The following is a 12,685-nucleotide window of genomic DNA, read 5'->3' as shown; positions in this document are numbered from 1 at the left end:
TTTGATGTATCTTAGAATTCGGATAACAGCATTCCAGTGAGAATTACACGGAGAACTGAGGAACTGACTAACTACACTCACAGCAAAAGCAATGTCGGGACGAGTGACTGTGAGATGGTTTAACTTGCCTACCAGCTTCCTATATCTTTCAGGATCTGAATAAAGCTCCCCCTGTCCCGGTAAGAGTCAGACATTCAGATCTATTGGGGTGTTAACTGGTTTGTAGTTCACCATAGCAATTTCTTCTAAGATGTTAAGGGCATACTTCCTTTGAGAAATTGAGATATCATCTCTTGATTGAGTAACTTGAATACCTAAGAAATACCGAAGCTAGCGTAGGTCTTTGGTCTAAAAGTGTTGATGTAGATGTTCCTTCAACTTTTGTATTCCAACCTGATCACTTCCTGTGATAACAATGTCATCTATATAAACAACTAGGTAGATACATAAGGAAGAAGAATGACGATAGAAAACTGAATGATCAGCTTCACTTCGAGTAAGACCAAAGACTTGAACCACAGTGTTGAACCTGCCAAACCACGCCCGTAGAGATTGTTTCAGACCATAGAGAGACTTTTTGAGTTTGCAGACCACATTGGATTCCCTTGAGCAACAAAACTAGGTGGTTGCTCCATATATATCTTTTCTTGTGAATCACCATGAGGAAAGACATTTTTAATATTGAGCTGATATAGTGGCCAATGATGTGTGGCAGCAAGAGAGAGAAAGAGGCGAACATAGGCCATTTTCACAATAGGAGAGAAGATATCACTGTAATCCAGCCCATAGATCTATGTAAAGCCTTTGGCAACTAAGCGGGCCTTAAGACGTTCTACCTGTCCATCAGGACCCACTTTGGGAGTGAATATCCACCGGCAACAAACTAGTCTTTCCTGGTAGTAAAGGCACCAAATACCGATTACCATTTGAATGTAAGGTGTCAATCTCATTTAACATAGCTTGACGCCAATCAGGACGGGACAGAGCTTCACCTGTGGTTTTAGGAATAGAAATAGAGGAAAGGCTCGAAACAAAGACATTATAAGAAGGAGATAAACGGTCATAACATAAAATGTTATAAATAAAATAGGGATTACGAGTAGACCGTGTACTTTTGCAAAAAGCAATAGGGAGATTGTCGAGCTTAGGATCTGGGGCAGGAGGGACCACAGACGGAGAGAGCGAGCGAGTCGGAAGAGTCTTGGGCTAGAGGAATGTTGCCGCCGGTAGCGGGATGAGGACGACGATGATATGTAAGAAGTGGAGGAGTTGTGGAAGGTGGATCGGAAAATGGTAGGGTAGGCGTCGCAGAGGAGGAGACAAACGGACCCGATGAGCACAACGAAAGAAAAGAAAAAGGAACAAGCAAAACCTGGTGAAGACTTCGTGATTCAGGCTGAGCGACTGAAAAGAAAGACTGTTGTTCAAAGAATGTGACATCAGCAGACATAAGATAGCAGTTCAGCTCAGGAGAGTAACACTTATAGCCTTTCTGCAATCGGGAATAGTCGAGGAAGATACACTTGAGAGATTTTGCAGCAAGCTTATCCTGTCCAGGTGAAAAAGAATGCACAAAATAGATACATCCAAAAACACGAAGATGAACAGAATAAAACAGTTGTGTAGGGAACAAAAGGAAATGAGGAATTGGGTCCTGTAACGCTGAAGATGGCATGTGATTTATTAGATAACAGACAGTTAGAACATCTCCCCAAAATTTGGTGGGAAGATTGGCATGTAGAAGGAGCATCCGTGTAGTCTATAAGATGACGATTTTTACGCTCAGCAACACTATTTTGTTGAGGTGTGTAAGGACAAGAGGAGTGATGCAAGATGCCATTAGTAGTCATAAAGGTAGTAAATTGAGAAGAAAAATACTCAGGGGCATTATCATTATGTAAGGCACATATAAAAACTCCAAACTGTATTTTTATTTTAGCAGTAAATGTCTGAAAAATAGAAAACAATTCGAACCGACTCTTCATAAGAAACAACCAGGTGCAACGAGAAAAGTCATCAATGAAAGTAACGAAATATGAAAAACTAAGAGTATAATTGACACAACAGAGCCCTCATATATCAGAGTGCACAAGGGAAAATGGAGCCTCAGCCCTATTATTGACCTGACGAGAAAAAGAATTACGAGCGTGTTTACCACGCTGACATGACTCATAATTAAACATGGATAATGACGACAAACTAGGAATTAATTTCTTCAATTTGGAGAGGTTGGGATGACCAAGACGATAGTGGAGAAGCTCTAGGGAAGCGGCACTGGTGCAAGCTTTTGGCGAACTAAGCACAGTAAGATGATAGTGACCTTGTGACTCACGCCCGACGCCACTCGTCTGCCTCGTACCTTGGTCCCGAACACAAACAAAGGTAGGAGTAAAGACAATAGAACAGTTAAGGGTTTTGGTGAGTTGGCTAACTGAAATCAAGTTACAAGGACTATCAGGAACATATAAAACAAAATTTAATGAGAAAAACGAGGTGAGTGTGATTTGGCCGATCCCTTTAAGTGCAGTTTTGGTACCATTAGTTAGGATAACAGTAGGCAAGGTATCAGAATAGGTAGGTGAGGAGAATAAGTTTATTACCACATATATGGTCAGTGGCATCAGAATCTATAATCCAAGGACCAATAGATGAGGCTTGAGCAACACAAGCAACGAGATTACCAAGATGAGACTGCTGGGTGGCCTGGAACTTCAGGAAGGCATTATACTCAGTTGCAGACATAAGTACCAATTGCGAACTTGGTGGAGATTGAGCAGGATTAGGATCGCTATGAAATACATGAGCTGCACTGGTAGATGATGTAGGTGGAGCAGCTGGTTGACCATGTTTATTCCAGCATTTGTTCTCAAAATGACCTAGTTTCTTACAAAAGGTGTGGATGTGGGTGACAATTATTGCGTCATCTATTTCCTCCTAAGGTGGAAGCTTGAGACACGAGTTGAAGGTTCGGTTGGAGGAACAACATGAGAAGAAGAGGACATACCATGTTGCATTTGTCATATTCAAAAACCTTTTAAAAGAGTCCTTCATGGTAGGACTAACGAAGCTGGTCAAGATTTGATGCTTGATGGCGTCAAACTCTAGTTTCAGGCCAGAGAGAGTAATAACCATAAAAAACTTCTCTCATTGAGCAATCTATTCGGTACGTGTTATAGTAAGAGGAAGAAGAGTATCAAATTCTTGCATGAGAGTCCAAACTTGCCCCAGATAAGATTCCATGGACGACTCTTGCTTGAGATTATTGATATTAGAGATCACAGTGTACAAACGTTGGATGTCGTTTGTATAATATTCTTCAGCTTCCTTCCACACATCAACACAAGTTTCAAAGGGGCGAAAGAGTTGTATGATGGACGGATCAATAAATTGTCATAGGAGGCTACATAGCTGGGCATCTACTTGTTCCCATCTAGCTCGATTAGCTTTTGATACGAGTGCAATTTTGTTCACCCCCTTTAACGGGGGTGAACATCACCCTCACACTTTTTGTGAGGGTGAGAAAAGCAACGGAACGGCATGCAGTGGGATAATTGCCGTTCCGTTGCTTTTCTCACCCTCACACTTGTGTGAGGGTGATGTTCACCCCCGTTAATGGGGGTGAACAAAATCGCACTCTTCAGTCTTTGTGGTAAGATGATCCGCTTGGCCTTGCCCTTTGAACCACGTTTTGACAGAGGTTGCCCATGAGAGATAATTAACAGACCCTATCAACTTGACAGTGATAATATTTGTTGTCCTAATATTGGAGACAACAAAGGATTGAGAGGCAGCAGGGGCAACAGATGTCGGAGCAGGAGTAGCATCGGCAGAAACCGTGTCACTGAGATCAGACACGACGAGGACTTTGACATCGGAAACAGCTTGAGGGGTCGTCGGAGATTAGATTTGGAGAAGTTGGAGAGAAGTGACCAGCAGACGCGCTGTCACGTGCCGACGCGTGAAGGTGGAGGCAGCGTGTGGCGGCGGCGGCGCGTGGGAGGTCCGTCGGCGGCAAGTCTTTGGCAGTTGGCTGATTTGATGGCGGCAAACCCTAGGGTGGTGGCGATGTTAGCAAATGGTGGCCAGACAGTGGTGTTTTGGCAAGGGTAGTGACTGTGACGGCTAGGGTTTGAAGGTCTCTAGAAAAAGATACATAGCGGTTAAGGTATTTCTCACTGGTGGCTCTAATACCATGTGAGAAAATACTTATGAGAGAAAAACGTAAGAGATTAGCTTCTCTTAGTTTGTTATTTATAATAGGCATAACGACCCTTAAACACCTATGGGCTTAATCTAATTACAAATAATTATAAATAAAACTTACACATACAATAATTACAATATATACAATTATACTAATAATTCTAACATGAACATTTTGGTGAAAGGAGTATGATGGACGTCATAGAAGAATTCAACAAGCTTAGACAAACTGGGGACGTGGGAGCCTGCCTACGAAGCTTTGAAGAATTGAGATCTCTTATGATCAACCATAACCCTCACCTCTCGGAAGCTTATTTTGTGTCAAGTTTCATGAGTGGCCTTAGCAAGGAGCTTAGACCAATGGTTAAAATGATGAGGTCCTGAATAGTGGAGCAAGCATTTGAGAGTGCCCGGTTACAAGAGATAGTGGTGGAGGCTTTAATGAAGAAGCAAAAGTAGCAACAAAAGGGGGTTGTTTTGGGGACATCAAATTTAGGAGGAAGGAGCTATAATTGGGATATGGTGAAGGGAAATAATGGGGTGAAAAATGGGGTAGAATCAAGCTTAGTGCCTTACGGAGGGAAATTAATTAAGCAAAGGAGACTTGCTGGCTTGTGCTATCGATGTGGGGATAAATATTATCCTGGACATCAATGCAAAAGGCAAATACTATTGTTGGAAGGAGAGGATGAGGAAGTACAAGAGAATGAAGAGCAGGGTGATTGCGAAGAGCTTGGGGAGGAGGACAATAGAGAGATCACAATACATGCCTTGAAGGGAGTAGCAAATAAGAAAATAATGAAGATAAAGGGTCAGAGGGTTGCAGTCTTATGATCCTAATTGATAGTGGGAGCACCCACAACTTTCTTGAGGAGAGCACAACCAAAAGGTTAAAGTGTCAACTCATGGGAACACCACTCTTGAGTGTAACAGTGGTCAATGGGAACCGGGTGGTAAGTAAATTAGCCTACAATGGCTTTTGTTGGGAAATGCAAGGGGAGAGGTTTGAAGCCAATCTAAGACTACTACAACTAGGAAGCTGTGATGTGGTTCTTGGAGTAGATTGGATGAGGGGTAAGCCCCATTAGTTTTGATTTTAATTGGATGGAGGTCTCCTCTGAGAAAGAAGGAAGGAAGATGACGTTAACAAGGGGAAAAGAAGCAGGAACATGCAAAATGATCACTGGGAAGAGGCTGTAGAGGGTATTCAAGGGCAAAGGGAATCAGCTAGCACATCTATTCTCTATTGTGGCCATAGAGGAGGCCCCAGGCAACAAGGAAGTGCAAGGAGAGTTCTACCTAACTGTCAGCACGCCCCAAGAAATGCATGACTAGATACACCATTTAGATTTTATTAATAAAGCTGGTAGAGTATGAGGATCTTTTCATTGAACCCACAACCCTTCCTCCTACCAGACTATTTGACCATGCTATTAACCTAAAATCTAATACTGAGCCTATCAACATTAGATCCTATCGTTATGCGCCAATCCAAAAGCCTGAGATTGAGAAAATGGTTAAGGAAATGCTACAACAGTCTATCATTATTCTTAGCCAAAGCCCTTTTGCTTCCCCAGTCCTATTAGTCAAGAAAAAATATGGATCATGGCAGTTTTGTGTGGATTTTCGCTAACTTAATGTCATGACCATCAAGGATAAGTTCCCTATATCTCTTGTGGAAGACCTTATAGACGAGCTATACCATGCCAAATTCTTTTCTAAGCTTGATCTACGCTCGAGCTACCACCAAATCAGTGAAACCCAAGGATATACACAAGACATGCTTTAGGACACACCATGGGTATTTTGAATTTTTGGTGATGCCATTTGGGCTTACCAATGCCCGAGCCACTTTTCAGTCCCTTATGAATAGAATTTTTGAGCTCTATCTTCGAAAGTTTATACTCGTATTCTTTGATGATATACTTATTTACAACCCTACCTTTGTCCAACATTTGGCTCACCTAAGACCACCTTTGAGATCCTCAGGTTTAACTTGTTTTTTATTAAGAGATCTAAGTGTGCTTTTGGTCAAGGGCAAGTGGAGTATTTGGGGCATATCATATCAAGCGATAGGGTTAGTACAGACCCAAGAAAAGTAGAGGCCATGGTGTCTTGGCCAAGACCTACCACGGTGAAGGCTTTGAGGGGATTTCTGGGGTTAACCAGGTACTATCACCAATTTGTGAAGGGATATGGAGTCATTAGCAAACCCCTAATAGATCTTTTAAAGAATGGTGGTTTTAGTTGGGGACCAGAATTTAAGGAAGCTTTTGAGAAGTTAAAAGGGGCTATGAGCAAGGTTCTAGGGTTGCCTGATTTTAGCAAGTCCTTTGTTCTAGAAATAGATGCATGTGTGATAGGTATTGGGATAGTGTTGATGCAGAAAGAAAGGCCATTGGCATTCCTAAGCCAGGTCTTGAGCCCTAAACACATGGGGCTCAACATATATGAGAAGGAATTTATAGTTGTGTTGATAGCCGCTAACAAATGGAGGCATTATTTGAAAGGAGGTAGAACAGATCACTAAAGTTCGAAGTTTTTGTTGCAACAGATACTACAAACTCAGTTGCAAAAGAAGGGAATGACCAAGCTGATGGGCTTGGATTATACTATATAGTACAAAAAAGGCAAGGAGAATATAGCAGCAGATGCTCTCTCCAAGTGCCATGAAGATGGAAGTTCAACCGCTATAATTGTGGTGGTCCCTGAGTGATACCAAGAGGTGGTAAATAGCTATGAAGGAGATGCGAAAGTAAAGGAGTTGTTGGAAAGATTGGCTATGGGGGCCAATGAGGCAGATGGATATACTTTGGTGGAAGGAATGTTGAGATATCAGGGCAGGAGAGTGATTGGGAACAATGCAAATCTCAAGAGGAAAATAATGCAAGCCCTACACGAGTCTTCCTTGGGGGGGCACTCAGGAGTTCACAATACCTATCTGTGGGTTAGGCAATTATTTCATTGGCCTTGGATGAAGACTGAAGTTAAGGAATTTGTGTTAGCTTGTGACAATTGCAAGAGGTGTAAGTCAAAAACAATGGCTTATCCAGGGCTATTGCAACCCCTACCTATTCCCAACCAAGCATTATCTAGTGTGTCCATGGACTTTGTAGAGGGGTTGCCAAAATTAGAAGGTAAGGATAGTATATTGGTGGTCGTGGACCGGCTAACCAAGTGTGCCCACTTTATAGGGTTGACTCATCCCTATACAACTCAAGAGGTAGCTAGGGCCTTCTTGGATCAAGTGGTGAAACTACATGGGACTCCTAAGTCGATCATTTCAAACTGTGATAGGATCTTCACTAGTTTGATGTGGCAGGAGCTTATGAAGGCTTTGGGGGATCAAATTGAATATGTCCACAGCTTATCATCCCAATCTTTGGCTCAATGGCGGTATAACACTAACCACCATACCTCACTCAAAATGTCCCCATTTGAGGCCCTATTTGGGTACAAACCACCCGTTCTACCTACTGTGGGGGAAAGGCACTAATGTGGCAACGGTTGAAGATTATCTACAGCAGAGGAAGAATGTGTTACAGCAGCTGAAGTAGGAGTTAGCATCAGCTTAGAACAGAATAAAACAATTTGCTGATAGGAGAAGGGGTGAGAGGGAGTTTGCAGTAGGGGAAGAGGTGTATTTAAGGCTGAGGTATCCTCATCTAAGGTCTATAACTCAAGGGAAGGTGTCCAAACTCAACCCCAAATATTTTGGGCCATTTCCCATAGAGGCTAAGGTTGGAAGGGTAGCATATCGTTTACAGCTCCCTGAGAGATCGCAAATCCACCTTGTGTTCCATGTTTCTCTCTTAAAGAGGTCAGTGGGTGCGCAACCCGTGAGTTTTGAACTGCCTATCCTTCCTAAAGAGGTCAATAAGACGGTGGAACCTGAGGCTATGCTAGAGAGGATGGTGGTATACAAGCAAGGGGCTCCTCTCATACAGGTCTTGGTTAAATGGAAGAACAGCCCAGCTGATAGCAGTACTTGGGAGTACCTGCCTGACTTGCTGACGCAATTTCCAAGGTCTTCCAGCCTCCTCAACATTTCTTGAGGACAAGAAATTGGTAAAGGAGGGGGAAATTGTCATGAGGACTGTAGATTATAGTATTTTTAAAAAATTTTACTGTTGTAATTGTTGTTATAGTTAATTACTAGCCATGAGCTATCATGTGCAGGAGGTTAGGGATAGAGGTTACAATCGTGGAAGGGTGTAGAGCCCACCTCTGTAGGGGAATCTACTCCTCCAGCGCTTTGTATAAATTCCCAATTTCTTTCGTTGATTGGGTATTGAGAATATTAAAGAGAAATTCTACTCTCTCCCTCGCATCTTTCTTTCGTCACATCTTTCTCTCTCTTCCTCATTATCCTTTATGTTCTGTGTTCCTTGAGATTGACTTCCTAATTCATACTGGATTAGGGAGAAGAATGTTGTCAGGCTTAAGCCATGACATGAAGGTCATCCAAATTGCAAGAGATGGCAGCCCAAGGTTTGGAATGGTTGTTGCTCAAGACCTCGACAATAACAAAGATTTCTTAGATTGCATTAGGTGACTTGATCTCTTGGGATACATTATGATTAATGGGCTTAATTATCATACAGAAAGTAGAGTAGGAAAAATTGACACACACATACTTCCTCAACCCATCTGAAGTGAACTAAGGAAGTGGGGAGCCCCGAAACTTCTTGGGGGCGACCTCCTAACAAGCTGTGTCTAGCTGGACTGCGACGACTCCAGCTAACTTGGATGGGTGGAGTGCATTGAGATGCATCTTTGCCTGTAAATATCTTAAGAAGTGAAGCTAGCAAGGGCCGAGCTCACTCTCTCCTCAATCCACGAATCAGTTCCCTCTTCTCTCTTGCTCTCTCCTTCCCCAAAACTTCATTCCACCTGCTCAAGCATCCAGGTGAATACAATGCATCGAGGCTTCTCTCATTGGATCAAATCTAAGTCTACTGGTGAATTCTCAGCATCATCACTTTTTTCATGTTGTATGTGCCTCCTTGATTTCTTCCTTCTCAACCACACCAAAAAAATGTTCATTTTCTTGTCACAATCAATAGTGTTCTGATTTATTGGATGTTAGTATATTAGTTTTAGAGCATGTTGGTGATAGGAGCTCACAGGAGAGGTCACGCGATCCATTGGAGAGATCGTTATATATTGAGAGGAGAATATTATTCAAATCCTATGTAGAAGGAGATGTATTTACTCTTAGGAGAGCGCAACCTCTTGATTTGCAATTACATGTCTTCTCCAAACCTTATCCACTTTCATATTCCCTTGCTAATATTGTTTTTATCTCAAGTTAATTAATAGAAAATTCATGTATCTACTCCTAAACTAGTAGAGAATAAAAATACATAGGCAAAGATTTTTTGTTAATTAATCAAAGACTAAAATAATACCAGTAAGTGAATGTCCAGGAAAATAAGGTTTAGAAAAGGTTTGTAAATGTAGATTGAGGTTTGCAAGTTGCACTCCCGTAATAGTAGATACATCTCCTTTTGCAAAGGATTTGACTGACATTCTCTTCTCAAAACACAACAATCTCTTTGTATAGTAGAACCCCTTTGCTACAAACTTCTTCCATATGTCCAAAAAATAGTACATGTATAAATCCAACAAATCAGAAAACTACGATTGCAGCAAGAAGATAAATGTATTTTGAGGTGATTGAGGGGAGAGAAATCAATGAGGCATGTACAACAAAAAAATAGAGATGGATATATCATTTTCTTGTCCTTCATTATCTCCTTTTTAAGTTTAAAGGAGGGTCTCACAAACCACCATCCTTTTCACTTCTCTTCTTTATCTTCGCGTTGGAGAGTGTGTTGGGTCATGGGTGAGTGGATGAGTATAAATAGAGATTTGAAGGACCAAGTCAACCAAAAAAAAAAGAAAAAAAATATTTTATTAGTTATCCTTGTGCTATATTTCTTTTTAACTTGGTGTTTACTGGTCTTAATGTTAGTTTACTAGTTTATGCTTATAGACAATAGTAACTAAGTTCTAACTTTATCCACTTCTGTTTCTTCTGTTGTGGGAATATGGAGTCTATGAGCATGACATGCATTATTTGCAGAAATAAGTACATAAAGGATGCCAAAAGCAACCTGGTGCCCGTAAAAAGCAACTCATAACTACCATGAACAATCCAATAGCTCTTGTGATGATGTAAAAAGCTGTTTTTCGTATTGTCATGTAAAACTTTGGATATTAAGGTTTTATGTTAACATTTTTTCCATCTTTACGTGGTCTAAATCTACCATGTGCACTGCCTACATATACCATCTACAATTGGGGTTACTAGATTTCCTTGATTTTGTTATTTTTTGGGGTGGCAGCATGCTGTTTGTCATTGTCTTGGACTTTGTCGTCATTATAGTGGCAATTGGTGGACAAGCACAAATTAAGCGGAGGCAAGCTGGGTTGTGTAGAGGGAAGTGTTTACTGGAGTTCTGTTATGGAATGGTGGAAAGCACTATATAAGGATAATTATGAAATCTATATAACTTGCTTGACAATTTAGAGGTGCTTTAGAGATTGTAGATTTATATTACTCAGCACCGGTTATTGTAACAATTTTCAAATTTCAATTATGTTGTAGTTTACACCTCTTATCTGCCTTTCCCTTGGGCTGACCTGCTTACACTAGCTGGTCTTTCTTTTTCTTGCTGTTCATTGCATCTTGAACCTTTTCCCATGTCTATGAGTGCACTTGGATTTGTATGTATGCATATATATGTAGCCATATAGACACACACACACACACATACACATTATGTACCATGTAGGGAAATGCAGGGATGTATATATTTGTGATCAACTGTCTTGTGGATTGTATTCAATTATATGTTACATAAATCTAGATAGCCCAATGATGAAAATCTCAATATGTTGAGCAGTCCATGGTCCTTGATCATCACTTGCCTTTTCTTCAACCACCACACTCTGCCACCTATTTCTCCTTATTTCCAGACACATACCTAGTGGATTAAGGCTTGTGATGATGATGATGATGATGAGATCCATACACATGCACACATCACACTGGTATGCTGAAGGTAAAGGCTTGTGATGACTGCCAATGATTTATTCATAGCTATGAGATCTGAGGGCATTGGCAAGTGACAACCCACTTTATATTTAATGTTTAATGCTGCAATTTTTCCAACCTTGTGTAATTGTTCTGGCCCCAAAAGCTTGAATGTTGCAACTTTGCTGCTATGAATTGAGGCATCAGTTGGTTTTGAAGTGTCCTGAATCCAATTCTTGCTTGCTTGCAGTGTCATTTCCCTATTCTTGCATTTGCTGGTTATTATTAATTATATATGCTCTGGGCTTTGGGCAGTTTCTATAGTACACTACTGATGGAAATGCATGCAGCCTAGAAAGCTATATGTCTTGATTTTAATGTGTATCCATATTTACGTACATGACATATATTTAATCAATACAAGCACAGAATATTTATGTTTTACTGTCTAATAGTTCAGTTGTTTGCTTATATATTCTGTAAATTGTGGTGCAGCTTGAATTGTTTGACCAACCAATGATGGAAGTCTCCATAAATTGAGTTCTGTGGTCCTCTGTTGTTGCTGGTTTTTTTACATCAATCTCTGCCCTTCCTACTTGCTACTGTCTCTTTATCCTTTTCCTCTTTCTATGGACATACATGCACAATATACATATATGCATATGTAGATACACATGTAATGCTTGTGTTAAGTGCCACTGGATATGAATGTTTGATAATATTCATGGCTATGGATGCGATTTTTTATTTGATGATTACAAGACCATTTTTGTTGTATGGTTTAGAATGTTGGACAATTAAGCGACATATGCAAAATATGAGCATAGTTAAGATGAGAATGTTACGGTGAATGTATAGCTATACATGAAAGAACAAATCAAGAAAAGGGATCATACATAATAAGGTTAAGAGTGGCACTTTTTGTTTTGAAGATAAAATGTAGTAGTCATGGTTAAGATGGTTCGAACATGTGAGAAGAAGATTGATAAAATCACGTGTTAGGTGAGTGGATGAAATGAAAATTTGTAGCAAAAAAGGAGAGGGAAGATCAAAGAAAACTTGTTGGGAAACTCTTAGGCATGGCATAGGATATAATTACCTTACAGAAAAAATGGCTGTGGATAGAGATGGGTGGGCTAGAGATCTAGAATTTATATAACCTACCTCATCTAATGGGATTAAGACTTGTGATTGTTGTTGCTATTCATGTCTATGAGTTCTGAGGGCCTTTATCCCCTATTTTATGTTAATGGTCCTGAAAGTAGTTTTATCAAAATAAGGGTCCTGTATACATATTATTGTATTCATAAATTGTCATTATGTTGACTTCCTTGAAAAAGTTGTATATGTCATTCTAAAGTTTGTATGAGGTTGAGATGTAAGATTCTAGCTGCAGTTGCGTATGCATAGATAATGTTATCTGTATGGATGCGATTGTAT

General features: G+C 40.5%; 1 long non-coding RNA gene across 2 annotated transcripts in view; it reads left to right on the top strand.

Moving 5' to 3' along the window:
* Positions 1–12,685, top strand: part of LOC127799275 (uncharacterized) — a 48,088-nt gene that overhangs the window by 32,547 nt on the left and 2,856 nt on the right. The gene's annotated exons all lie outside the window — the stretch shown is intronic.

The sequence above is a fragment of the Diospyros lotus genome, chromosome 4 (genome assembly GCF_014633365.1).
Source record: "Diospyros lotus cultivar Yz01 chromosome 4, ASM1463336v1, whole genome shotgun sequence".
Classification (NCBI taxonomy): domain Eukaryota; kingdom Viridiplantae; phylum Streptophyta; class Magnoliopsida; order Ericales; family Ebenaceae; genus Diospyros; species Diospyros lotus.
Note: the sequence above shows the minus strand (reverse complement) of the source record. Positions and strands in the feature narration are given on the sequence as shown.